Source organism: Falco punctatus (assembly GCF_963210335.1).
Source record: "Falco punctatus genome assembly, contig: scaffold_34, whole genome shotgun sequence".
Classification (NCBI taxonomy): domain Eukaryota; kingdom Metazoa; phylum Chordata; class Aves; order Falconiformes; family Falconidae; genus Falco; species Falco punctatus.
In genome coordinates, this window is record NW_027660147.1 from 438,291 (window position 1) to 464,786 (window position 26,496).

Sequence of the window (26,496 nt, forward strand, 5' to 3'; positions counted from 1 at the left end):
TTAATCTCTTGTTCCTTTACGTTTTGCTGTAGCACTTTTGTGTGTAATGAAATGAATTGCATGCTCTGGCACATCCCCAGCCACTCTCCTGGACAGTGGTTCCTCCGGCACGCAGTGCTGCTGGGAGTGAAGAGCTCTCGGAGGCTGGGATGCGTCAGGAGACAGCGCAGGCTACAGACTCAAGTGTGTTCATGATGGCCCAGCTCCTCCTGCCCCACCAGATCCAGCAGGAGTCCCAGGGCTTACCAGACCCCATGAGGAAGAGGCTGAACTGTGTAAGTCAGCTCCCCTTCATGTCACGGCTTCCAGCTGTTTTGATTACAAGGGGTTTGTGTCAGGACAACCTCCAGGGCTTCCTTTCACTCACACCCCATTATGCAGTTAGTGTCTGCGCCTGCAGGGTCTGCTCGCCTGGAGCTACTGACACTTTTAACCTCAGGCTTATGCATTGAACTGAACATACTCAGTTGTGTTAGGAGAAATGGAAAGAGGGGAATAATATACTAACAGTCTTCCACAAAGGTCTTGCTTCCACCACTGCCTCCAGAAGTTCACTGTGACCCTGGGAAGGGAGCCAAAGACATTCTCCCGCTAGAAAAACAGTCACAGATACTCTGTGGCGTCTTTCTCCATTTAACCCCCCGCTGAAGGAACTCACAAAGCAGCATCCAGGGCAGCAGCCTGGAGTGTGAAGGCTTGTGATACAAAGGATTTAGACAGACTTCAGGAGGGGAGGTGCTTTTCTCTGCAAAGAATGCATGAAACTCTAGATAACTTCCTTCTGCCTTGGTGGTTGATGGTGTCCTGCAACTCCTGCAGGTCAGGAAGCATAGGAGGATAGTATTAACTGTCTTCCACCTCTGGGCCTTTCAAAACATGAGGGCCAGGATCCATGCAAATGCCTGTCATCCAGGAAATCACCAGCCAGAGGAACGTACACAGAACTGAACTTAGCTGAAGCAGTGAGGCACCAGCTTCTGCACGACAGCGTGCCGCACTCAGAAGCAGTAATGATGGCAATATTGCGCATGGAAGAGCAGTTCAGATGGAAAAGGGATGTCAGGAATACACAATGGGACAGATAATGGAGGCTAGCAACCCCAGAGCAGCTCCAAAGGATTGTGAAATGACCCTTTTCCATGTCCAGCTGTAAGACAAACTGGCTGGGTCTATATTCCCAAAACTCAGAGCAAGGGAGGATGAATGAAGCATGAGGCCTCCAAGCCTAAGAGGAAATCTGCTCTTTCAGATTTCCTAGACCAACATAATTTCACACTGGCAAGTGTCTTTGCTTTGGTGGACGCATTCTCCTCCTCTTGAAGTCAAAAAGGGGTAGTGTGGGACAACAGCACTCTGCAGCTAAAGTAAAAGAGTGAAAAAACACCTGGAAAGCTGTGCTGCTGCCCTCCTGTGCTGATTCTGGCTGGGATAGGGTTAATTTTCTTCATAGTAGCTAGCATGGGCTATGTTTTGTATTTGTGCTGAAAACGGTGTTGACAATACAGAGGTGTGTTCATTACTGCTGAGCAGGGTGTACACAGCGTCGGGGGCTGTTCCGCTCCTCACACTGCTCCACCAGCGAGCAGGCTGGGAGTGCACAAGAAGCTGGGGGGGGACGCAGGCAGGACGGTTGACCCCAACTGGCCAAAGGGATACTCCCTACCGTGTGACATCATGCTCAGCATGTAAAGCTGGGGGAAGAAGAAGGAAGGGGGGATGTTTGGAGTTATGGCATTTATCTTCCCAAGTAGCCGTTACGGGTGATGGAGCCCAGCTTTCCTGGGGATGGCCGAACACCTGCCTGCGGTGGGAACTGGTGAATGAATTCCTTGGCTTGCTTTGCCTGCGTGTGTGGCTTTTGCTTCACCTGTTAAGCTGTCTTTATATCAGGCCACGAGTTTTCTCACTTTTACTCTTCCAGTTCTCTCTCCCATCCTGATGCCGGGAGAGTGAGCGAGCAGCTGTGTGGGGCTGAGCTGCCAGCAGAGGTTAAACCACGGCACCTGCTCATGCGTCCAAGAGGCAGGAGCCAGCAATGGCCGTGACCTGTTGGTGATGCACCAGTGGATATTTGGACACCTTTTCCTGTCCCCATCTCTGTGCTAGAGGGAGGATTCTGGACTTTCTCACACCTCCTCCCTCAGGGTCTGTGCAGCAGGGGGGGTTGTTATGGCTGGGGAGCACATACAGGTGTGGAAGCTATTGCTGTTCCACAGGTCATTGTTCAAGGACGCGATCCTTTTTTTTCTTTCAGCCTCACAACAGCTTTATTTTCCAGAAGCCCTGAAAACAGGATGTGATGAAATCAAACGAACCTCACTGACTGCTTCTCCCAGGAAAACAGCCTATGGGCAAGGACCCTACAAAGCCAGGAAGGAACTGCCAGGAAAAAACAAAACAGTCTCCTAGCAGTGACTTCCCCTCCAGCTAGGGAAGCCTCTGCCATGCCTTCCATAACAAAATAGTTTGTATCTCCCTCTTCATGTCACTGCACAGGTCAGGTACTTGAATGCATTGCCAGATACCCTTTGTATGTTGCTTTGCAACAGTGGAACCTATGAGTAGAAGATACTAGAAACCAACACGGCGCCATAAGCACTTCAGTACTGGTCTCCTTTCCCCTTCTCATCCCCAACTCAGACATACCCCGTTTGGGAGCCTGCAGAGGGTGCTGGTAAAGAACAGATAGGGCTTTATGTTGCCACAAAAGCCATGAGTTAGTGCCCTCTATTGGAAAATCACTTTTTTTTTTTTCCTAACATCTTCTCACTTTGCAGGATAGGGACCTGTCTTACGGGTTTATGTGCTCCGCCGGCTCCCAGCTGCTGTGCCATGGAGGCAGGAAAGCCTTTGAGGCACAGAGCTGCCCGCACCAACTACCCAGAAGACAGAAAGAGAAATTTTTCCTCTTTCCTGGGAACCAGTGGTTCTCAAAACAAATGAACACTCGCTTGGTTTGCTTTTGCTTAAACAGAGATCCAGGCTTGAATCAGAATTAGTCAAAGCAAAAGCTGTTTGCTCTTTGATCATTAATCTTTAACAGGAACCTGAAAACAGTGGATGGTAGGGATAATGCTCTAGCAGAGATGGTGCATTAGTCTGCCTCCAGGGTCTGAGATAGGCTGATGTATTTGAGCGTTAACTCCTCGATCTCAGGGAAAAATATTGCTGCAGACTGTAGGAAAAGGATCTGGCTAGCCATATTTACAAATAAGCCTTCTAAGAGGAGACAATAGATTTGCCAATCTTTTTTTTTTTTTTTTTTTTTTTAAAGGCCTGTCATCATTGGTGCAGTTCAGTCCTATAATGGGACTGTTAGAAGAATTAGGATTTTCTTTCTTAAGTAGGGGATCTGTGAAGGGAAGGAGGAGTTGCTGTCTTTTATTGCTTTCCGTTTGGAGTAGTTACTTGAGCTTGGTTTGCTTCCCAAATTTTCAGGCTCCATCACACTTAGGGCATGCCTACCACAGCGTCAGTGTTTAACTGCAGCGTAGCAACTGTATTTAAACTCTTAACAAGGATGAAGTAACAGCAAGACAGACTTCAGGAAGGCCAGTCAAGTCTAGTCAGGGGCTTGAGCAAGCTTGTTAGACCACACTGCAGCTGGCATCCCAATGACCTGGAGCTAGATGAGTCTGCTGGTGTAGCATTCCCTTCTCCAATTGCATTTTAAATAAGAAACATCTTGTGGATCCTTCTGCAAATTCCTGATGTATAACAGGGCACTCCACATGCTGGACAGGTCCAGAACTGCTCCTTTTGCAGGGCTCTCCAGTGGCCCCAGATCACCCTGAAGTTTTTGGCTCTGTGCTTTTTAAGCAAATGAAACCCAAACCCACGCAGGGAGCTCTGCACAAAAAGCTCATTTTCATGCTGGCATGTTCCAGGGCCTGGTGTGGTCCCATCACTGGCTAAAGGAGGTAGATGGAGGGACAGAAAGGGAAGAAAAGGAGAGCCTGATATGGGGAGGTTTGAATTTGAGTGCCAGGTGGGTGATTGACAGCTGGCAGAGGGAAAAGTAGGGGAAGAGATGTCTCTCAGCTATACCAGTGTCCCTCAGACCTCACCAGCAAGGGATACTGAGAGGGGAACAGAGCAGGAAAGCTGGTGCGGTAAGAGTTAGTAACTGCAAAACCTGCACAAAAACACCCACTTGGTGCCACAAGGGAGAAGGATATGGCAGAAGTACAGGCTGGGCTTGGACGAGCAGACAGGAGGTGCCACCCCTGTACTGCCCTGGTTTGTCACACTTGCTTTACTGAGCACTGCTAACCTGGGCAGGCTGGCACCTCCTACCAAATGATGGATCATGCCTCTGTCTTAGCACCATTTCCTCGCGTTGTGCTTACAGGAACACCCAGAGCCTCCCCTCCCCCTGAACACTGCGTTAAGCTTTTCCCTTCCCGAGCAAAGAACGGATACTAACCTATGCCCAAGTGCCACAGCTTTAGCTCTGCAGCTTAGCTCTGCCTTCAGCCCTGGCACAGCATGATCCTGCCGACTATGTATGTTCTCAGGTTGCTAAATCCGCTCTTTGAAGAGGCTCAGGCAGCACCAGGGCTTGCAGTGTCACAGCTCTGCTAGCTTGCCCAGTGCATCCAGCTCACCCTGCCTTATCCCTCTCAGCCCCTTGCTGTGACTCCTTGTGCCTCCCTCCCACCTGGTCAGGCAGCTGGGGAGGGCTGCTTGCCCCGAGGAGGGACCAGGCTGGACGACTTCCATCATGGCCATCCTGTGGACCATTGGAGGTGCTCAGCTGTGTGCACGCTGCACAGTGCCCAGTTCCCAGTCCCCTTGGGTCCCTCCAGCAAAGCCCTTCCAGCCCACAGCTTGCTCCTGGTTCACCTGGACACCTCATCAGCCACTGCCATGAGGCTCTGCCAGTGCTGTGCCATGGTACACAAACCCATGCAGTGAAGAAGCCAAACCTGGACTGCAGGGCAGGCAGGACTTCTCTGTCTCCTCTCTAGACCTCTCTGCACACGTAGGTGGCATTTCACATCGGTACTATAAATTCAGCGCTCCCTTCCACTCCGTCTTCTAAGCACCAGCTCAGCGTTTGCACAGGGCAGGATGCCTCCACTACCCTCTCCACCAGAAAAATAATTGTCCAGAATCAGAGCGTATGGTGATGTGTCCCACTGGCTGCCTCCAACCACTGTCATGCCTGATCAAGGGCCCCAACACCTGCCTCCTTGGAAAGGCATGAGAAGGTGAAGTATCCCTGTCCTGAAATCAGTATTGCTCTAGAGCACCCCCACAAATACGTCGCAGGCTGGCAAAGAAGAAAGATCCTTCTTGGGGCCATATGTATTTTGAAAGTTGTGGATGGGGGAGAACAGCTTGGATTTCTTGGGACTTTCTTGAAGGAATGACTTCTCTTTTGTAAATCATTTCTTACTTCGTGGTATCCCTATCTTCCTGCCCACCCAACAGTGGTCTGCTTTACTCACTAGTCATCTCCTGACTGTCACGTAGACTGTGAGCTGATCTCCATGAGCAAGGGTCTGTGCTCCTGGCCCGCACTGTCCTCACCCTGATCTTTCATTAGAGAGTCAGAATATGAATACTTCCAATTCACAACCCAGTATCTCACCCGTAGGAAAAATGTAAGAGGAAGAGCAGGCACATTTTCCTTGCCTCATTTCCACCAGTTACTGGTAGTTCTATCTCCCTTTATTACGCTACATAATTTCTCTTCACTCTTCAAACATTTGAAGGCCAGGATCCTGCTCCTAGTCAGTCATCCCTTAGGCAAACTAGATTTTGCTTTTGTAACGTTTTTTCTGCATAGTAGCTCCAGCCTCCTAATCATCTTTGTTGCTGTTCTTTGAGCTGTTTCCCAGTCATCACAATTTTTCTGGTAATGGGGTTACTCAAAGTGAGCGCAATATTCCAGGCACAGGAACCCTGTGTGTCCCGTTGCGTCTGTGATGTTGCCCTCAGGTGGTTACTCCAGAGAGAAGATGCAGCTTTAAAGAAACCATCCAGTGTCTTCAGGACAGAGATTTGCAACCGCATGAGAGCTGTGGAATGGATAACTCTGCACTCTTTTAAGTGATGCCTTTGTGCCAGAAACCAGGATTACACTGGCTTTTTCTGGCTCTCCATCCTGAGCTCTAACTCTCCGTGTTTAAAGTGTATTTCACCATGTGGATGCTGCTGTGCTTAAAGAGCAGCAGGAATAATCTCAGCTTCAGTGAGCCACACAAACCTGAATGGAAATCCTAAAACAAGAGGCACAAGAACTGACGGATTTTCACCATCACCAACTTTATTAATACTAATTTTATGATTACAGCTACTTGCCTTGGTGACATTTTTCAGCAATTCTTTTTATCTCAGAATTCTATGCATCATAAAATTACATTTCCTTTCCTTATTACATCAGGTGTTGTGTAACTCCCAGATTATAATCCATGTCAAGTCATGAAGGGCGTTCAGCAGGTGACAAGAGACTTTATTAAAGGTCAAATTAGATATTCATAATGTTAGTCTCTCCCCTGACTCAACTCTTCATAAAGCTAAACTGTCCTGCTCACTCATTCCTTTCTCCTGTTACAGCCTCCACTGTCCCAGTGATTATGGTGCCAGGTTTTTTTCTGCCTTTTCTATTCCTCTCTGCCCTTTTGTTATGGAAGTGACCCTACTTAACACTGATTTCAAAGTGGGGATGCATAGCTGATTTATTTTGGAATTGTTACGGTGATATATACATTCCTGACCTATTTAATACACGACATCTTATTTTGGCTTTGCTTTGCTCTGCACTGAGTTTTCTCTCTCAGCACTGTGCTGTCCACAGAGGTGCCTGGAGTTTTTCCCTGAAATCAGCTCTAACTCAGAATATTTCATTTAAATATTAGGTCAGTGAAATATTTTTTCCAGCTTCCCTTAACTTATATTGGCATACAGAGAGTTCCATCTGCAATCACTTTGTGCCACTTACCCAACTTTTGGTTCATTCCTGCTCCCACTGAAGGCAAATGCCAAAACATGAATTAGATTTCAGAGCAGCAGCCTTTACTAGGGCCTTTTAAAGTTTTTCCCAGTCGTTCTCTATCTTACATAGATTTGGCTGCCTCACTAAACACTTCATCCTCTGGATGTGGTGCAAAAGCAAGCGGTGGTCTCGTCAATGGCACTGAAGATTTCACCATTAAAACCAAATGAGCTGGACTCGATCATTCTTGGCTACCATATGTCTCAGCACTGATCATGGGGGATGTTCCTTCTGTGAGCCTTGCAACTCCTCTCACTGCAACACTGCTAAAAAATAGGTGCTTTCTCCTATGTTTTCTTTCACAACTTCATTTTTGTTCCTTGCTTCCTGCAGAACCAGTGCTGGTGCAATCACTGGGTATGTCTATAGATGTGTCCTCTCAGTAACTTTTTGATCTGTTTGCTGATTTCACCAACTTCGGCAAGCAGACATTTCAAAATTAGTTCTGAAAGGTGTTTCTACACATTTCATGAAAAGTGATTTCTTTGGAAGTGCAGGAGTGATTTTATAAACATACCTAAAGGAAACAAAATCTTAGAACAATTCAATTGTTAGAAAGTTTTTGTGTTTGTACTTGCAAAATACAAATTCTTTGTATTTGCAAATAGTAGCTGTATTTTGCAAATACATGTAGGAAACAAGGCTTCATTAGTTACACTGCTTGTGGAACTGCTTATTAATCTTAGGCAAGGATTAATCCTGCAGCTGTTGCTGCCCAGTTTTCTTAACAGCCACTTGCAAAGGGCTTTATCCTTGTACCTTTGGGAAGGGCCAGTCAGTTACGTATCTGGGATTTTGCTTAGAGAAGTCTTTCCAAGAATGCTGAAAAGCTGGAGGAGAAAAAAAAATTACACTTACAGATTTGTTGATAGAATCTTGTTTACCATATTCAGACCAATATCTTAAAATACAATACCTAATTATTTTCCCAATTGTATTTGTGGGTCCTGATATAATGCTCAAGGTCCATAGTGCTGCTTTCTTTAGGTGAGATATCTGCAGTGCTGTTATTACATTATACTCAAACGTCCCTCGTTTTCCAGACTAGATGTTTTTAATGAAAAATGAAAATCATATCCTTATGTCAGAAGTTCAGCTGATTCAGTCTTCATTCTCTTAATGCCTCTGGACCTGATGAGTCTCCTCATATTACTGTTGTTGTTGTTATACAATGTAGGCATAACAACTAATAATGGACAGTAGGAAAAACCATAGAGAAATAAATAATTTGGGAAGAAGGCCACAAATACTTCCAAACAGCTAACACAGTTCCCCAAAAGGGAGGTAATAACGCACAGGATCATTGCAGAAAACTCTCCAAAATTTCCAGTGAACTGAATACATCATGAGACCAACGTCTCAAAAACAGATCTCTTCTTGCATGTTTCTTCAGGCCTGCAAAGGGGAGCTCACACACTCCAGCAGCCCTTCAGCTGCCTGCCATACCGACTGTGGGAGCTCCGTGAGCGCCTAATGCTCAGCTGATGGCACTGCAAAACCCATGCTTAGATTTGGGCTTCGCCCTTTCCCTCCGAAGCCCTTCGTTGTAAGAGCTAGTTTCAGGAAGGTGGCTGTGCAGAGCTCCAGCAGAGCGGTGGGACAGAGACAACCCGCCCCACTCTGCAACACAGCTACCCCTCGCAGCCACTGAGCACTCATGCCCACCGAAAGCAAGAACAGGAGTTTTCCAGGGTAAGGATGGAGAAAAGCAGCTTGGGATCTGGCCTGTCGTAATAGCTGCTGTTACAGGATCCTCAGCAGCAATCATTGTTATTGAGAAGGATGGAGATCGTTCTCTAGCATTTCTTTCTGCCTCAGCCAAATACTTGCTGTTAACTGCTTTTTTAGAGATTTTTTGTTAAACTAAATAAATCATTGAGTATAGACCCTCTACACATACTAATTTATATGCAGCCCTTTGTTGAAGATAAGGCCTTTGTTTCTGCCACCAATGCTTCTTCACTACATTAATGACAAATCACCCAGCATATTCTTTTCCATAAGACATTTATATCTATATTGTCCTACAAATCTTAAGACTAGTCCCTCTCTCAAGTACCTTTGGTCAGCTGCATCCTTTTTTTAAAAAAATGATTCTTGCTTTCTTTGCAAGATGATAATTTTACATGGCTTGGAGCAATGGTTGCAGGAGATATGCAATGCAATCCTAAGATTGTAAAACAACAAAAATGGGATAACTGAGCAGAGTTGAAAGTTATATCTGTACTGACTGTATGAAGTTCCCTTCTGTATAAGAAATTCCTCACGTCTGCTGGGCACCTGGGTTAGCTAAGCCAAGCCTGCAAGCCTCCACCACACTCACCTACCAAAACTCCACAGTGTGTCCAAGCCCAAAAGGGCTATCCTTCACATTACGTTCCAGGATTAACACTCCTAGCACGCAGCGCAGCAGTACCCATATCCTAGAGCACAGAAAGGTCAGCAAAGCAACTGCTCGGAAATTTCATAAGCTGATGAATAGATTGGGCTCCAAAGAATACTACCTACAGGGAGAAGACTGGGGATCTCTTATTACCACAAACATGGCCCAGATGCTGCCACAGTGAGTAGCAAAGGGAATCAGTGCAGAGAAGGTTTCTCCAGTTCTTACCCTACCTTCTGGCTCCACGGTCCGGGTCCTGCCTTCTGTTTGCCCTGCCTCTCATCGCCTTCTGCTTTGTTTTCTCCAGGGGTATCCCCACCCCTGTGCATTCAGTCATATTCACGTGCTTTGCATTGACAGTGGTATTTGCATTCTCACGCTTTCTAAATTTCATAGAATCATAGAAGCATTTAGGTTGGAAAAGACCTTGAAGATCATTGAGTCCAACCATAAACCTAACACTGCCAAGTCCACTGCTAAACCAGGTCCCTAAGTGCCACATCTACACACCTTTTAAATACCTCAACCACCTCCCTGGGCAGCCTGTTCCAATGCTTGACAAACCTTTTAGTGAAGAAATTTTTCCTGATATCCCATCTGAACCTCCCCTGGCACGACTTGAGGCCATTTCCTCTCATCCTATCACTTGTTACCTGGGAAAAAGTGACCAACACCCGCCTTGTTACAACCTCCTTTCCTGTAGTTTTAGAGAGCAAGAAGGTCTCCCCCAAGCCCCCTTTCCTCCAGACTAAACAAGCCCAGTTGCCTCAGCTGTTTCTCATAGGACTTGTTCTCTAGACCCTTCACCAGCTCCGTTGCTCTTCTTTGGACACATCTTTCTTGTAGTGAGAGGCCCAAAACCGAACACAGTATTCGAGGTGCAGCCACACCAGTGCTGGGTACAGCATCACTGCCCTTGTCCTGCTGGCCACGCAATTTCTGACACAAGCCAGGATGCTGTTGGCCTCCCTTATCTAGGGAAGAGTTGTACAGAGAAAAATGGAGTGCTGTTTGGCTTCTCTTTCACTAGGCATGGAAGTAAGCTCTGCTGCATTTTGATTTGAGACCTCAAGGATCATCATTCTAAATCAGGAAGGAGATAAATTTAAAATTGGCAGGGAGAAAAGGAAGGAGCTCAGCCTTTCAGCAGCTGATCAGTACCACGAAGTATAGGACTTTCCTGGATGGAGATGGCACCAGCTGTACCATTTTTAACTCTCCCAAATTTTTTTGGAAATCACGATAAATGTGAAGGGCTTATGTATTTGGCTTAGTGAAATGCTTCTATTACAGCTCCCGTCAGACTTATTTTCTAGAAAATTTGGAAACAGAAAATTGCTTGATTTAACCTTCTATTCATTAACTTGATTTCAGATCTGTGAATCTTATCTTTGCTGGCAGAGAAGGTTTGAGAAGGATGATTTCCGTGATGCTTGGGGCTTATATACCATGGCTCATAGGCTTTACTAGGGAAGATGTTCGACGTATGTATCCTTTCATCCAGAAGAATATACATGAACTATTGCGAGAGTCTGGATACTTACACATCCAAGCCACCAAACCAGACACTGCAGGTAATGAACCTTCTCTATATCACTATGAACTTTGTATACTGACTGCTTAAGGCGTATAAACACATAGTTGAACAAAAGCCAACCATGTTTGAGAAGCAATGAATTCTGGTGACTGAATGCAAGACATGGGGACAAGAGCTGTGTAAAAGGAAGTGAAAAAGAACCGCTTAAAGAAAGACGGAGACTACAAATATCACTTTTCAAGGTCTGTTAAATGGCATACCACTTCTCTATGGCAAAGAAACCCTTTGCAAAAAGCCTCTTAAAGTAAAGCACAGGACCCTGACATTGAAGCTTCTAGAAATAAATGTGGGTGAAAACAAGAAAAATACCATAAGCAAGTGCAATGTGAAACTTGCAGAAAGGTAGACACAGCCATAATACCTGAAGCCAGAAGCATGATGTAGTGGGACCAGTAGATAAGGAGTCTGAAGAAAGGTATGGCCATCTCAGAAAAGTTACATGATTTATTTGTATAATATTATCAGAGATTATGGGGTATTCCTTTATTGAAATAAACCCTCATCAGGAAAGACAGCAGAGCTGTCTCAGACTGGCATCAGGTACGGAGACCATAGAAGGAATAGCACCCCATCCTGGCATTTAACTGGAAAAGAGGAAACTCAAAGTGAAACGTCAGCTAATGCCTAGTCTGTTGCTTGAACTGATTGCAATATCAGAGAAATAAAAGGAGACAAACCAGATACCAGGTTGGGGTTTTATGGGTTTTCTTTTCAAAAGCCAAACAATGAAGACAGCCCCCAGAAAAACAAAGACCAGTATGTCTAGTGTCTGATCAGAAAACTAGCAGAAATGTTTTTAAAAGGAGAATTCATTTACAGGTGATAATATCACAGGGAAATCACACTTCAGATATCAGAGCTCTGGCAGGATCAAGAAGCTGTGGATCTAGTAATGGAACATATTTATTTTCCAAGAAAAGTTTTGTTGAGGTTCCTTCTCCCAGTGTTCTTAAAGACATTAAACTGCCTTAAGAAAAAGATTAAGTTCATGGGTTAATAACTAGTTGACATGAGAATTCATGAATATAAATAAGTAAGCAAGTTCCAGGGGAGAGAGAGTATCACAAAAATCTGTGCTGGCACCTGTACCTTTCAATATGATCTTAATTTCTCTACAGATAAAAGTTAATGGTTAAGTGAAAATCTGACACCTATCCAGGGTTTGGTTTAATCTAAAGATAAATGGTTTTGTAACTCTCTGCAGTTAAGTGACTGGTTGATTAAACTGGCCAATAAAAACTGATGTCAACAAAGTCCAAAGCAATTTAAGCAGAGGAAGAAAATCACAATGGGCTCTAGTTTGGTTGCTGCTATGTGAGAGAATCCAAGAGTCAAGGACAGTGCTTTGAAACGTCAGCCAGCTCAGACTTTAAGAGAATCTTACAAACTCTTAAAGAAAGCAAAAAGAGAGTAAGACAAAACACTAAATCCATGATATTTAGAATCTGTTCCACCCCTGTTTCATTAATATATTTTATAATCAAAAGAATACAAGAAGGGGAGAAAAAGAACCCTAAAGTGACCAAGAAGCTTCCCTACAAGCACTGTACATAGTCTAGGACTCTTTAACCTGGAAAAAAAGAAGAGCAGGGATTTTGTAGCACACTAAAATTGTGAAAGGTAGAAAATAAATAGGGGGAAAAAATGCATATTCCCTGCTTAGTCTCAAAAAATATCTATATTATCAGTTTAGTTCTCATTAGGCAGGTTTAAAGCAACGCTACAGTATTTTCACTCACCAGAAGCTGTGGTACCTAAGATGTGTACAGGTTGAATCATTAGTAAGCTGCAAACAAGACTGGTATTTCTGAGCATCCAGTCCATGAAAGTTGAATACAGTGATTCGGGGACAGCTTTCAGCTCAGAAAATGCTCACCTCCAGACGGGTCATATGTTAGCTGGCACATTTTAGCCTGCCCTACCTTTGCTGGTCAAAGCATTTACATGACTTTGATGTGTAGCAAATCACTTTAGGCCTGACAGCACAGGGAAACTGTTGTGCCAATGCACAAACTTACTTTGCATTAACTATGTCCACTATTAAATTGAAATCACATTGTGCATCATCTTCTACGCAGTCATTCAGTGCTAAAGTCACACTAAAATACACTTGAGAGTAGGCAATTCTAAGGATACTGTAAAACTACAGCCTGGAGTGTGGTACAGGAATTTTCCCAAGGCAAGCTCTACCACTGCTGAAGTAATCCCCACCCGTTTTACAGGTTAAAACACAGATATAATATGCTGTGTTTATAATGTTTGTTAGCATTCCCCAAAGGCAGGAGCAGATAGCAGATACACACCACTCCACTGTTGTTTAAATTACATAGAAAGTGAACAGCACTCAGGGTCCCAGTTAGCCATCCTAAGCAGGACAGTGCTCCCAAACAGTTTATCTGAAATTTCTTTTCAGAGTGTAATCCCTTTACATCTGAATTTGCTCTTTCTGCCACACATTACCAAGAAGCCCAGAGGATTTTCTTAACTCCTATTTTCTTTTGTATAGGAATTGCTCAACTTTATAGTGCTGTCAGTTATAGCCAAAATTCCATCGGGGTGAACTTTTCAAGAATAAAGTACTACCAGGGCTAGTAAAACGCACTCTTTACTGAATTCTCATAGAAAACTCTGAAGAATTGATGTAAGTCCAGTTTAACTCCCACTGAAGTATTTGCAATGCCAGGCAACTGCAATGGTTCTCTTCTTCTCTTGAATTAGGTTGTGGACTGAATGACTCCCCTGTGGGGCTTGCTGCATATATATTGGAAAAATTCTCTACCTGGAGAGATAAATCATTTCTGCATAAAGATGATGGAGGCTTGGAAAGGTAAGAAAACAGGTGCTCTTCCATGAGAGGACTCATTAAAAGAATGAGCAATGGTAACTAATGAGGAGATAGGTAAAAGACTGGCCAAAGCTGAATTTTGAGCATGAAAGGTTACACATGACAAGTAGTAGTGTAAACTCACAGCAGACTGCCTGCAAACTACTGCTTCAGCACCGGGCAGTTTTGCTCTGGGCACATGGGTGCCAATTAATTTGCTGCTTGAAAACAAGTGGAGAACAAGAACAACTGTTCTTCAGGGCATGAGCCCAATATAGCGTATTGAGAAACAGCTTCCAATGAAACGTCTTCATCTTTTTCTATCAATAGCAAATACACTCTTGATGAGCTTTTGGCCAATGTGATGATTTATTGGGTGACATCCTCCATTGTGTCCTCAATGCGATTCTACAAGGAGAACATCTCCAAGGACCCTGGTCTAACAGGTGATGCCAGGTAATGAAGTGGTAGGTGTAAGAAAGATTTGCAAATGAGATTGAACCACGTTTGCCTGTATAAACATTTAGATTACTTTAAAACAGCAAACTTAAGTTGTTAAAAAAAATAATCTAAGTTCTTATTTTCTTTTGATAAAAATAGTTGAGTCATTTTTCTTTTGAACCTGTAATTCACACAAAGTAGCTTGTAGCCAAGACAATGCAGCGGACATATCAAACTATATTCAGTCTTGTGTTCAAAATACAGGTCTATATACTTAGTCACCAAACAAATGTGATCTCTGGCTCAGTTCAGTTAAAACAAAACAGAAAATCAGGAGCATTTCCAAGAGAGACGTTTAAACTGAATTAGGAAGCATACGGCTTAGTGGTGGATAAAACTAACGACTACAAGTGTTAAGCACAAACTTGGGGAAGCAATCTGGAGAGCAGTACCTTCTAACAAACCAAGCACCTTCTAACAGCCACTGACTTTAAGATGACTATAAGAGAGGCTGACCAGAAAATGCTGCAGAACGGAATTCCATGTGATTGATCACACAAACAAATAGAAGAGTCTTTTCCTTTGTAGACCGAGCCAGCTTACCTTTCCTCAACTCATTCGTTACGCTGGTACTATAAATTCTAAAGTAAACTTGAGCAGGCTCATTTCTGACTGTCACAAAGAGGTGATGCGTCTTGCCATTTATCGCAAAACTGTAAAACAAGGTAAGTTTAAAAATAGGAAACGTTTCAAGATTGAACCGTGTGCGAAGTTGGCTCTACTTTACGGTTTTGGGTATAATATTCTCATACTCAAGGAGACTCAAATACAAGCAAAGCTTTTCAGCAGAGTACAAACCACAAAATGTGTCGCTGCGGTGAAGCTCTGCCAGCTGACTGTGGCAATTACTAGAGTCAGGAGGTTTTTATAGAATTTCCCCAGGACTTTTTTCAAAAAGGCACTTAGTTAATGTCCTCTAGGTTTGCAGTGTATGTTCCCACAGGGACTGCAGCTTTTTCCTCAGGAGCTAGTACATACACCACGGGTCTGGGCAAAGGAGGTCTTCAAGAACATCATCACTTACTCTTACATGCCACGTGGAGGGCATTTTGCTGCCTTTGAGGAACCAAAGCTTCTGGCACAAGACATCATGCACTTTGTCAGAAAGGTGGAACAGCTGTGAACATGCACTTTAGATACATATATAGAACAGAAGCAAGTTGTTCTGCCACCAGCAGAACCTTCACTTTGAGGGATCAAATAAATCCAATGTAATCACATAGAGAAAACAACATTTCATTTTGATAATCATTACAGTACTAAAATTGTTAATGAAGCTCTAAAGCTTTTCTGAAGAATAAAAGAAAAAACCCCAAAGTAAGCAACTTGTCTTCTTTCACTCCCGGCACCGTATCATTGCTGCACTCATAGTTCAAGTGTAACAGAATACATGAACGGTTTACTGCAGTAACACTGCACTCATCTGGGGAAGAGAGTAGAAAGAAACCAGCCCCTTGATCCTTAGAACGAAGGCTTCTGTTTAAAAGCTTCTTTAAACACTCGAGTGCTAGCGTATGAAATATGCATCACAAGCAGCTTTGGTGGAAGTGTAAAGGGTTTTGATCTCCTGAGCACAAACACTCCTACGTTCAAGTTATGTTTCATTCAAGAGACCAGGAATTACATATTCAAGTGGGCAGCTGCACACAAGGCAGCTTTCTTCATTCTAACAGGTTTTCCCCCTACGGCTAGCTTTAGCAGCTACTACACTATGTAAACAGATGTTTAATGGATAACAAGGCAGAGACAGCGTTCCTAGTGTGCTCCAAGCTCAAAAATACCAACTTAATTTCCTCTTCGTTCTTTATCATTCCATTCCAAATGGTAAAGTTAAAATATGCACCAAGCGTAGCAGGTTACTTCAACCTTTACCCTCATTTCAAACGATTCTTATCACACCATCGTGCAATTTTTGCTAGCAAGAAGCTGCAAGCAACCTTGCTACCAGTAGGCTCGAGTTTCTCTTCAAATGGGATAGGGCTGTTTGGAGCTGTTAAGCTCACTACATTACAGACACTTCTAAGTAGCTGACTGAAGGTTAAGTCCAGCAGACACCTAGTTTTGACACACTGTTCAAAGCTCTCAAGTGTTTCTCACCCTCCCTCCTTCTCCCATTCTGCACTAGACACCAGGCCAGAAGAAAGGGCTCAAGTTCTGCTCCCAAGTAATACCTTCTGACTTTGAACAGGAGTTTGACAAGTAAAGATAGTGCTGAACTTGATCACACTCGCCTCACCGCCTCTTCACATTTCATAAACATTGAAGAGTCTAAGACTTAGAAGTAAAAGCAAGCAAGAAACTAACTTTTATTGTTGTTGTCTTAAGTGAGAACAAGCTAGCATATTGGGACAGGAGTCCTATGCAGGAGCGGGCTGGAAACTAATGGGAGAAACAGCTAGGTATTGTGAAGGAGAATAGGAAAGATAAACATGGTTATCTAGTGTTTAATAGGTGTCTGCACGCTTGTAGAGATATATAGCTGTGCAACGGCATGAATGATTCCTGCCCTGAGCCTGGTGGCGCATACAGCTGCGGTTTGTGTCCGGGCTCAGAGATGTAAATAGGGGCTTCTCTGTTATAGTAAAAGTGTTTCTCTTTGCATAAAAAAAGAGGGAACTGAAGGGAATGACCCCAGAGGTATGTTCAGAGAAGGCACACTATGTTTCGAACTTTTTGACTGAACCAGTTCTTTTTTGGTGTGCCCTTCCACCTATGTATAATGTTAATCCAAAAGAAGATGATACTGTTTACACTTTGAATGTCGATCATTGTCTTTCTGTAGATGCTATATGTAGTAGGAGGCTATGATGGGAACGTGTCGCAGCGGTTCTTCTCTTATCCGGAGTAACAGCAGGGAAAGCATTAAAGAGTTAAATCACCTTGTTTGGTAGGCAGTTAAGCATGTGAGTCAAAATTGCCACTGCTTTTTGTTGTTGGTTCAAGGACATGGCTGTGAGGATTTGGATGGTATGTGCTGCGGGGATTTTAGGCGCCCCATTGCAGCAACATGGTATCAAAATCTGAGAAAATTTCAGTCTTTTTTGGCATCCATTCACTCAACTGGCAGTATTGTTTGTTTGCTATTACCTTGGTTGCCGTCATGTTTGCAAGGGCCCTGCAGAACATGGCAAACCTGGTCCTAGCTGTTCAAAAACAAAAAGGGGCAATTGTCAAATTGTACGGAACAGAGACAGCGGGTTATTTTGACACTGATAATATGTCTCAGTTGGTTTTTTATTTGTTCTATTACTTATACCTTGTTTTTACTCGTTCGGTTTCAAAGGTTCTTTTTGTGCAACAGGAAGGGGGAGATGCAGGAGCTGGCTGGAAACTAGGACCATGCGTGGCAATCCGTTTGCTGAGGGGAATGTGCTCGAGCTTGTCTGGACAAGGATTAACATGATGAGGCATGTTTACAGAGCACAGAGGAGTGGGGGACGGATGGCGCCAAGGAAAGGTAACACCTTGCTGTTAATTGATGGCAGCTAACCACCAATCAGGGATTGCCTAGTCTGCAAGGCTTATCTTCAAGAACCAATCTGTTTCAAACGCGCAGCTTCTGAAAGTGTATAAAACCTCGTGCTTCTGTACAATAAATTGACATTTGCTTGCATCAAGCTGCGTCCCATCTCTTCATTCGCCGCAGTCCTACTTCCTCTGAAGAGGGTTAGAGCAGAAACCGCTTGCTTTTAGTTCTAACTGTATATCTAACTGACCGTCAAGGCTGTTGGGCTAAAGGTTAGTAAAAAAATAGGAAGACGTGCTTCCCCTCTTCCACAGGGCCAATCAATCTCTTTTTGTCACCAGTACAAGACCTCCCAATTACTCAGAAGTCCCACTCTTTGTTTGGATTATTAAGTAACTGAAATTGAGTTATAGAGAAGTCTAATTTTATCAAATAGATAGGCAAACACTCGAGTACTCACTCAAGCCTGATCAGACTACAAAGGTCTCCTTTTACGGGTAAGAATGGCTATAGCCTTTCTAGTAAAGGCCAAGTGTATTAATAGTCATGTACATTACCCAGAGAGAGTCCCAAGCAATCAGCTAATTTAGTAATGGCCACATTAAAACTCGGGAGGGAAAAGGTTTATCCAGTATTTGCCAGTTCAGCAAGTACACAGCAGGAAAGTTTTACTCCCAACGCGCCAATTAGTCTCCTGTACCATAACTCAGGTCCCCAAAGAATCACTGTATCTTTGTGCAGCTGTGCCTTAAAGGGTAATTGCTTTCAACAGCCATTCAGGAGATGAAAACAGATGGACACGGTTCAACTACAGGAAGGTAGTAGACACCCTGAATAAAGGATCCAGACAGACAAGAATACACAGTTGTATTTGATAAAGTTATCGCTTAAAGCGGCACCAAAGGTTATTCGATATTCCATTAAAGTTCTACAGAGTGTAGGTCATTCGTGAAAGCCTTTGAGCGCCGCTGGTGCTTGAAACCAGACATAGTCCTCCCAAGTAGAGGTCACATGCTGAGGAGCCGAGGCACTTCTGTTGATGTCTCCATCGCAGGACAAGTTAACAGCTAGTTTCCTCCCTCGAGTTGGCACTTTATAGTTGAGCTTGGGCCGGAACCAATCAACACCACAATCACGGTGTCCTTGGAGCATAACAACAGTGCCCATGACAGGGAGAGCCTTCAGCTCACTGAAGACATCCGCAACAAAGAGTGAGTGAAAGAGCTTGCTTGAATTTGCTCAGCTTGCTTGAATTTGCGCGCCGTTGGTGGAGCAGGAGACTCCCCGGCCGCCCAGCGCTGTTTTGCTTACTTGTCGCTTGCTTTAATAAATCACATTTTCTAATTGGCCAGTCTCTGGCATTTCATTGGACAGGTAAACTCTAACAATACCTCTGTCACGACCAATTTCCCTCCAACAACGAACAACGGTAATGCTGGGGAGAGGCAATACAGTTCACCGACTTACACCCAAGCTGGTATTTCTCCTGCAGATGCCTGCTCTGTTTCAATCATGATTTCATGCCATCATACCTCAAAAGCATTATTCTCCGGAAGCCAAATCACGACCAAACACACGCCAAAACTACGCTGGCCTTAACGCCGAGCGGCTCTGCCTGCCGGTAGGCAAGCTGTAGCGCTCAGGGCTGTGCCCCCCCGACCCCAGACAGCGCGGTGCCCCCCGAAAGCCGGGCTGCAGGTAGGAGCCGCCCCGGGGCCAGCAGCCACCGGCAGGCGGGCAGGAGCCTCCCTGCCTGCAGAGAGGGGCTGGGGCTCACCCGCTCAGCGCCTCGGGGGGCAGCCAGGGCAGGGGGAGCTGAGCCCCACCGGCCTGTGAATACGGAGCCTCTGGCAGGGGCCTGCGAGCTGCTGGAAGAAAACGGGCTGCTGAAGGGGTAAGGCTCAAGGACACCGGGGTACAATCACTGTGGTGGGGGAGATCCCGACCTCCTACTCAAATGGCCCCCCGAAGAGAGTGAACCCCCCCGCCCGGGGATCATGGGGAGGAAATTTAAAATGAACTCTACCTTTAAACTGCAGCGAGAAGGCAACTAACCCATAATTATCTCGTAGGTGTAGGCTTTGGGCAGAACTAACCAACTTCACTGTGTAAATAAGTATCGTGAGTAAAACTACGTGTGCAAGTTAGGAGGAGCGACCCCCCTTGCACCCGGCACCGCAATAAACACCCCGCTTTATAACTTACCCCGAGTTACAGAGTTTAATTCCGCACGTCAGACGGAATAAGCAGCCTTTTCACTAAGCAATTAGTTCTTCACCTACCATTTCCCCAGCTGTTCCCTCGCCTGAATACGCTCAAGTATCGACCTGCAGTAAATATCCAGTTTTCAGGCAGATACAGTTGACCAGAAAAGCTGGTCATTCAGCCTGTGCTGTGCACAGGGGAGGTGTCACAGCTCTCCTGCATCCACATCTAAGTCTTATCTTCTAAGCAAAATTGTGGTGTCCATGTTACATGATGGGAGTGATGGCGCATATCAAATTGCATGGTAGGAAGCTGCCTGCATTTTTCTGTTTGTGACCTGAGTGAACATTGGTGAAGTGACAGAAGAAGTCTGGTAAGCGTACCTTCATGGAAGGAGAGTAGGAGGAACAACCGTTTGCTACAGCACGTGCTGGAGCTGCCTGGCTGGAGAGCTGCTTTGCTGGGAATAGCCAGAGGGTCTTGGCAGAAAGTGAGCTGAGAATGAGCCAGCAGGGTGCCCTGCCGGCTGAGAAGGTTAACGGTGTCCTGGGCTGTATGAAGAGCAGCATAGCCAGGGGACTGAGGAAGGGGATTGTACGCTGCTACCTGGCAGTCCCTGGGTTGTGTCCAGCTCCCTGGGTATAATTTTGAGGCCCCAGTGCAAGAGAGAGTGGTCTTTCATCCGTGAGCGAGTTCAGTGGAGGGCCATCAAACTTTGCCAGGAGCAGGACTACTTGCCTTTTGGGGAGAGACTGGGGGAACTAGATAGAAGAGACCCCTCTAGCAGCTCCAGGTTCCCAATATCTTATTCCCCAGGTTCGTCCTAATAGCCATCCGTGGTCATTAGGCTGCAGGATTTCTAGTACATAACAAGCTTACAGTTGCCAAGATGGGGGTCCTCTACGTGTCTATCCCAGCTAGGAGCTGGCGGATTGCATCCTCCGGGTCCCCATGTTATAGTTAAGAATCTATTTTTAATGGCTACGTCCCAGTTTGAAGCTATGGTTTCACATCCCCAGTATGCACAGTAATAGTGATTAGGGAAATTGCAATAGCTTTTCCCTGGATTCGAACTGGGGCAGAGATAAAAAGGTTTTATTGTTCTTTCTCATCGACCGGGTGGGTCTAGTTCATAAAAGACTAAATCTTCCAATTTAACTTGGAATTTTGGGGATCCGGCTGTCACGTTGTACCGAACTTCTATTGAATCTTCCCATCAACCTAAGGTCCAATTGAAGAGTAATGCTCATTTTTTTTGTTTTTTTTTAAAGTCATGGTAATCAATACCATTAATAGGATACTAGCTTTCATTTCCCCACTGTTCAGTATCTCTCTGCCTTCCTCGTCTACTCTTTTGCAGAGAGCAACAGGATATCAATATCTTCTCGGCAGCAGCAGGTAGTCTTGAGGGGAATTTTGCTGTTATCCTGTCAATAATTTCCAAGGTCTAAAGAGTTAGTTATCTCTTAAATATATTTCCACCTGTTTGGTTGTTGTGTCCGTTTCCAGGCGAATCTTATAGTACACTTCTTAAAACTCTGTACCAGTCTGTTTCATGTACTTCCCAAAGTTCAGGTACTGACAGTTCCCATCCACAAAATAATTTACAAATTTCCACTTGATCCTCTGGTCCCCTGGTACGTATCGAATCATTGTGACATTTCATACAGTAAGGTTGTCTCTTAAATGAAACACAGGACCAATCTCTATTACAATTTAGACATCGGCAAACAACCCAACATAAATGTCTGGAAGTGGGGTGTTTTAAGCAGGGTATTCCCCGGAGATCTCCTATTCTGGGTGATTTGGGTATCTCCGTCTCTGTGTTGTTTTGCGGTCAGCCAGCAATGGTGAGACAGATAGCGATGTCCCAATAACGTCCTTCACACCGCCCCGTGGCTCAACATTGCTGCTCCGTGGGTGGCATAGATAGAGAGAGAGAAAAGATTCTGCCAACTATACAAAGGAGGTTAACAATCTTTATCTAAGCATTAAACCCATTTACCATTATCAATAAACAATAACAGGCAATAACTACAAATGACTAACAAGAACTATAAATCCCTAACAAACGTTAGCTAACAACTCAAAACTCAAACATGTCATAAGCTAATTTCAAAACATTATCATAACAGGATGACATAACAAAGCACAATAAAACATTTCTTAGCATATATAAGGTTTGTTTGTGGGGGTTAAGAATCAAGAGCCAAGAGGTGGGCATTTAAAGGGGTAAATTTTCATGCCCCTTTAAGGTTAGGCTGCGCATGCATTTTCATTGTGCAGTTTTGGTCAGGGCGTTAGCCTGAATCTTGACCAGGAGGGTCACGGACCAATTCGTTTGTCTTGCCACAAACAATCCTTATCATTTTGGAAAAGATGGGAGCAGGAGACGACACAGTCTGTACGGTTTTGCTGTTCAGCCTTTGTCCCATCGTGACTACAGTAACCATCAGTATGTGCTTTTGTGAGTGTTTTTGGTCACGCCGGTACAGAAGAGTGCGATCTCTTCCTCGCAATCCGCCCCGAGAAGTGGAACCCATGGGATACCAAAGCAGAGTGCGAGAGACTGTTATATAAACAAAAGAAAACTGTTGACCTCCAGCAGTTACCATGTGACTTGTTATTTGTTTCTGTTCATTTTCGTTACCTCGTGAAGAAAAATACCAAGGACCAGAGACAGACTATCGTGGAGGGAACAGATGGAGTTACCACCCCGACATTATTCAGGACCGTGCTGGACTCACGAGTGAAGAAGCCTGTTTTCCACCTCACATGAGACTTTGCTGGACTGTTATTCTGTTATTCAACTTCTAGTTCATGTTTGTTAAGAAATTGTTATTTGTTGTTTACTGGTTGTCAAATGATTCATTGAATTTACTTTACATCTAACACACGGTTTTCAAAATAAATCAAAAGGGTTGGGTAATACATATAATAATAACCTACAAAAACAAAACCTAAAAACAACACTTATAACTATACATTCCACTTAAGTAATAAATGAACTATAAATACTATAGTTTCTTTAAGCATTTTATATATATATATATATATATATACATATATGCGTCACTACCATGGCTAGACTACAGGGATTTCGCATGCGCGGTCTTTCCAGATTGTTCCAGTACATTCTGTGGGGTTTAAAATTGCGCATGCGCATGTTCAAAGGCATACACGATAAAAGATGGCTGCTGAGTGTCCAGATGAAGTCTTGGACCCATTTCCCGAGCTTACCACTCCGGTAAGTTTGTTAATGGTAACATTTATGGCACTATGGCCAAATGACAGGTCCTTGCTTTCAATGCAATGTTTTCTCACCATCAGACCGCCACGTCACCTGCCAGGGAGGAAGGGTCTGGAGTGCGCATTTCCCCCTCTGAACATCCCGTAAGGTGAGTGTTTTTTAAACGTCTGACCTGTATGGTTCATTATAAAGGGGAATCAAACCCCCCCCCTTTTTTTTTTTTTCCTTGTTGTTTAGGCAGAGGGTGCGTTTTTCTGCTGTCACACGTCAAGAACTTATGGCGGAGGTGGAAAAGTATAAAAGATGTTACCACATCCCCGTCTGTGTGTTCCTGATGGTTGTTTTCTCTGCTATTCTACTTGTATTCTTCATCAGCCTACATTGTTGTATGAATTGTTAATAGTTAATTATTCCCAGATTCCTGTTTGCTGTTAAATTGTTATTGTGTTAACTATATAATCTGTATTGTCGACTGTACATTTCGGCGTACTACTCGAATTTGTTTAATGCCATTGGGTGAAATCATAATAGCAAATTGCATGTTAGTTACAACGTGTTGAATTAATCTTATAAAACATGGAACAGCACATGGCAAAAACAATAAGGTGGCTAAACCACATAACAAAATAGGATTCGTTTTACCCAGGGGCTCCCGAGAAGCCAGGAAAACAAGTCAATATTCCAGTCTTTCCGAGTTCGGACGGAACATGGGCTAACTTCCCTGTCTCTGATGTGATTTGTTTAACTCCCTCACCATTGCCATCAATTTTCAAATAACAATTGGAAACATTTAATTTACCACAAACACTTCCTTCTTCGGCTAGCAGGTAATCGAGAATCATTAGAATAGTTTGGCTCCTGATCTGTACTTACAGTTTGGATTTTACCATCTGGTATTAAGGATGATTCCTCCTTTCCTACCTCCTCTGCTGCTGCAGAGTTTCATCTGCACATCCCCTAACAAGTCACTGTGATGGTAAAACACACAGATTTACATTAGTAGAACTGCTACAGAGTGTATTTTATTTCAGTTTTTCTGCCAATATTCCCCATAGCCTTGCTGAGCAAGGGATATTGTTTTACCTGAACTAGGCAGACCTTCCCCTTATCATTTCTACTGTAACAGGTAAAGCATTTTTTCCTTACCTGGAATTTATTTCCAGATATGCCTGGTTAAAGATTTCTTTTCCACTTAAAGATTTTGGTGAATTTGGCATTCTTACTTGTTTTCTTAGTTTGTACTTTAAAGGTTTCAGGATGTTTTCCTGGTGGCCAGCAGCTCCCACAACTGTAACAAATTCTTTTCACTGAAGTTTAACACCAAATAAGTTGGTTTTGTATTCACCAACTTTTCTACATCACGATTACCTTAGTAAAAATCAACTCGAACCTTTATCCAGTCCTATTCACAACTGACTTTCAAACATCTAAATTTCCCCATCAGAGATTCACCTTTACTCTCCTCAGACCCGCTGCCTGCCCTAGAGGGGCCGTTACCGGTCCTGTTGTGCTGCAAATGCTGCAGCAATCGGGGTGACATTGTCAGGTCCTTCTGCTCAATCGTCAGCAACAGCAACCCCCTCCTCCCCACCATCGGAAGGGTTCGGGGCAGGAGATGCTGTTCCTGCTCTGCAGGTTACACAAGCCTGCCTCTGCTACAGCACTTCTATTTTAACTCTTTCTTACCCTGAATGCAAATCTGCTACTTGTTGCTTTAAGTCTGTGTTATTACATATCAGCCTTCGCAGGCAAACAGCAAACACCCTGCCATGCATCCAGCGTGACTCAGCCGCACCTTCGAGGGGATACGGGGCTTTGTACAAACTCACCCCAATACTTTAACACTTTCACAGGGTTTTTTGACTCTCCACCCCCCCGGCTTCAGATCTTACATACATTAGCACAAGTTTTTTATCTTACAACGTGTTTCATTCTGGTTGCTCCATAGAAGGAACCACAACCTCCCCTCTGATCCTTTTCCATTGCTAATATTAAGGGATCTTGTGGAGCTAGGTTAATACCACACTCTTTTGCCACTCTGGGTGATTCCTCAGAGTGAAAAACATACCAGCATACATTACTTCATCCCATTTTTCCTCTCGCCTTAAAAATAACATTAATTTTAGCAAAACATTATAATTCAGTGTGCCGTTTAAGGGCCATTTTCTCTGTCCCCTAACTTATACAGGGGCCACCACTGATTGCAGTACTTAGCCAAAGTTCTCTTATTCACGCTTCCCCCAGCTGCCCCCCCCATTTCCTTCCAGTGACCTTTCTTACTATTATCTCAATCGCTATCCCAGCCACAGAGACTCTAATTTCACTTACAGCTCTCTCTCTTATCCCAAGGCGTCCAAACCTTACAGTCAGGGCATTCAATTTCTTGTCGCCACCATACATATAATAATTCTTTACACCATATACACTTTAAAACATACAGAGGTTCACATTCACCCCTCGGATGTTCAAGACAATAACCACATACCAACATTTGTAATATACTGAATACAGAAATGTTCTCACATTTCCAGCATAAATGAGTATAACAATTATTAATAACCTTGTAATTATTAATTAAAAGGCCACTTTTCTCCACATTCCAGCTTATAAAGCGGCCACCATTGATTACAATATTTTATCAATGTTTTCCTATTCACATTTCCACCAGCGGATCCTCCAATATCCTTCCAATGACTCAAACCACACCCTAGCGGATTTTTCTTTAAAATCCCACCACTCTGCTTTCCTCCCATTTTTCCCAGCTTACACTCACAGAACACACTTATCACTTACAGAATTACTACTTACAAAATGCAACACACAGGTATCTTTCTACAGCAACACCAAGAGCTCACTATTATTATCAAAAATATAGCCAAAATCACAGTAACAATTATCAAAGTCAAATTCCACATTCCATAAATCCGATAACCAAAATAAGCAACACTGCAGCAAATAAGCTTGAAACAATGAATATTCCATTAACGCCTATACATATTCATTACCTGAACCCGCCTACCCTCGCTTCGTATGCTAATTAGCTTATCAGTCTTTCACGCTTGCGCAGATTCTTCCAAAAATTGTGGGCCGGGGTCTTTAGAATGTGGGCAGTGGTCTATGGGAGGAAGGCTGTAGGTCTTCCTCATGGTGTACTTTTCACCTTTTGCTCATTTGCAGTGTTCTTATCAGTCTAAGGTAATTTATGCCCTTGCTGGCCATCTGCTTTTCTTGCTTAATTATTTCTTTTACCCTTATCTGTCCTCTCCT

The 26,496-nt window shown here is 43.9% G+C and overlaps 1 protein-coding gene and 1 long non-coding RNA gene across 2 annotated transcripts in view; both read left to right on the forward strand.

The window, feature by feature from the left end:
* The window catches only part of LOC308057781 (uncharacterized protein), a 490,296-nt gene that overhangs the window by 433,858 nt on the left and 29,942 nt on the right, over window positions 1–26,496 (forward strand). The window lies entirely within an intron of this gene.
* On the forward strand, window positions 10,038–15,825 carry LOC308057778. Its single transcript, XR_013925448.1, has 4 exons — window positions 10,038–10,960; window positions 13,702–13,810; window positions 14,138–14,263; window positions 15,229–15,825. It is a non-coding gene; the product is annotated as an uncharacterized lncRNA (long non-coding RNA).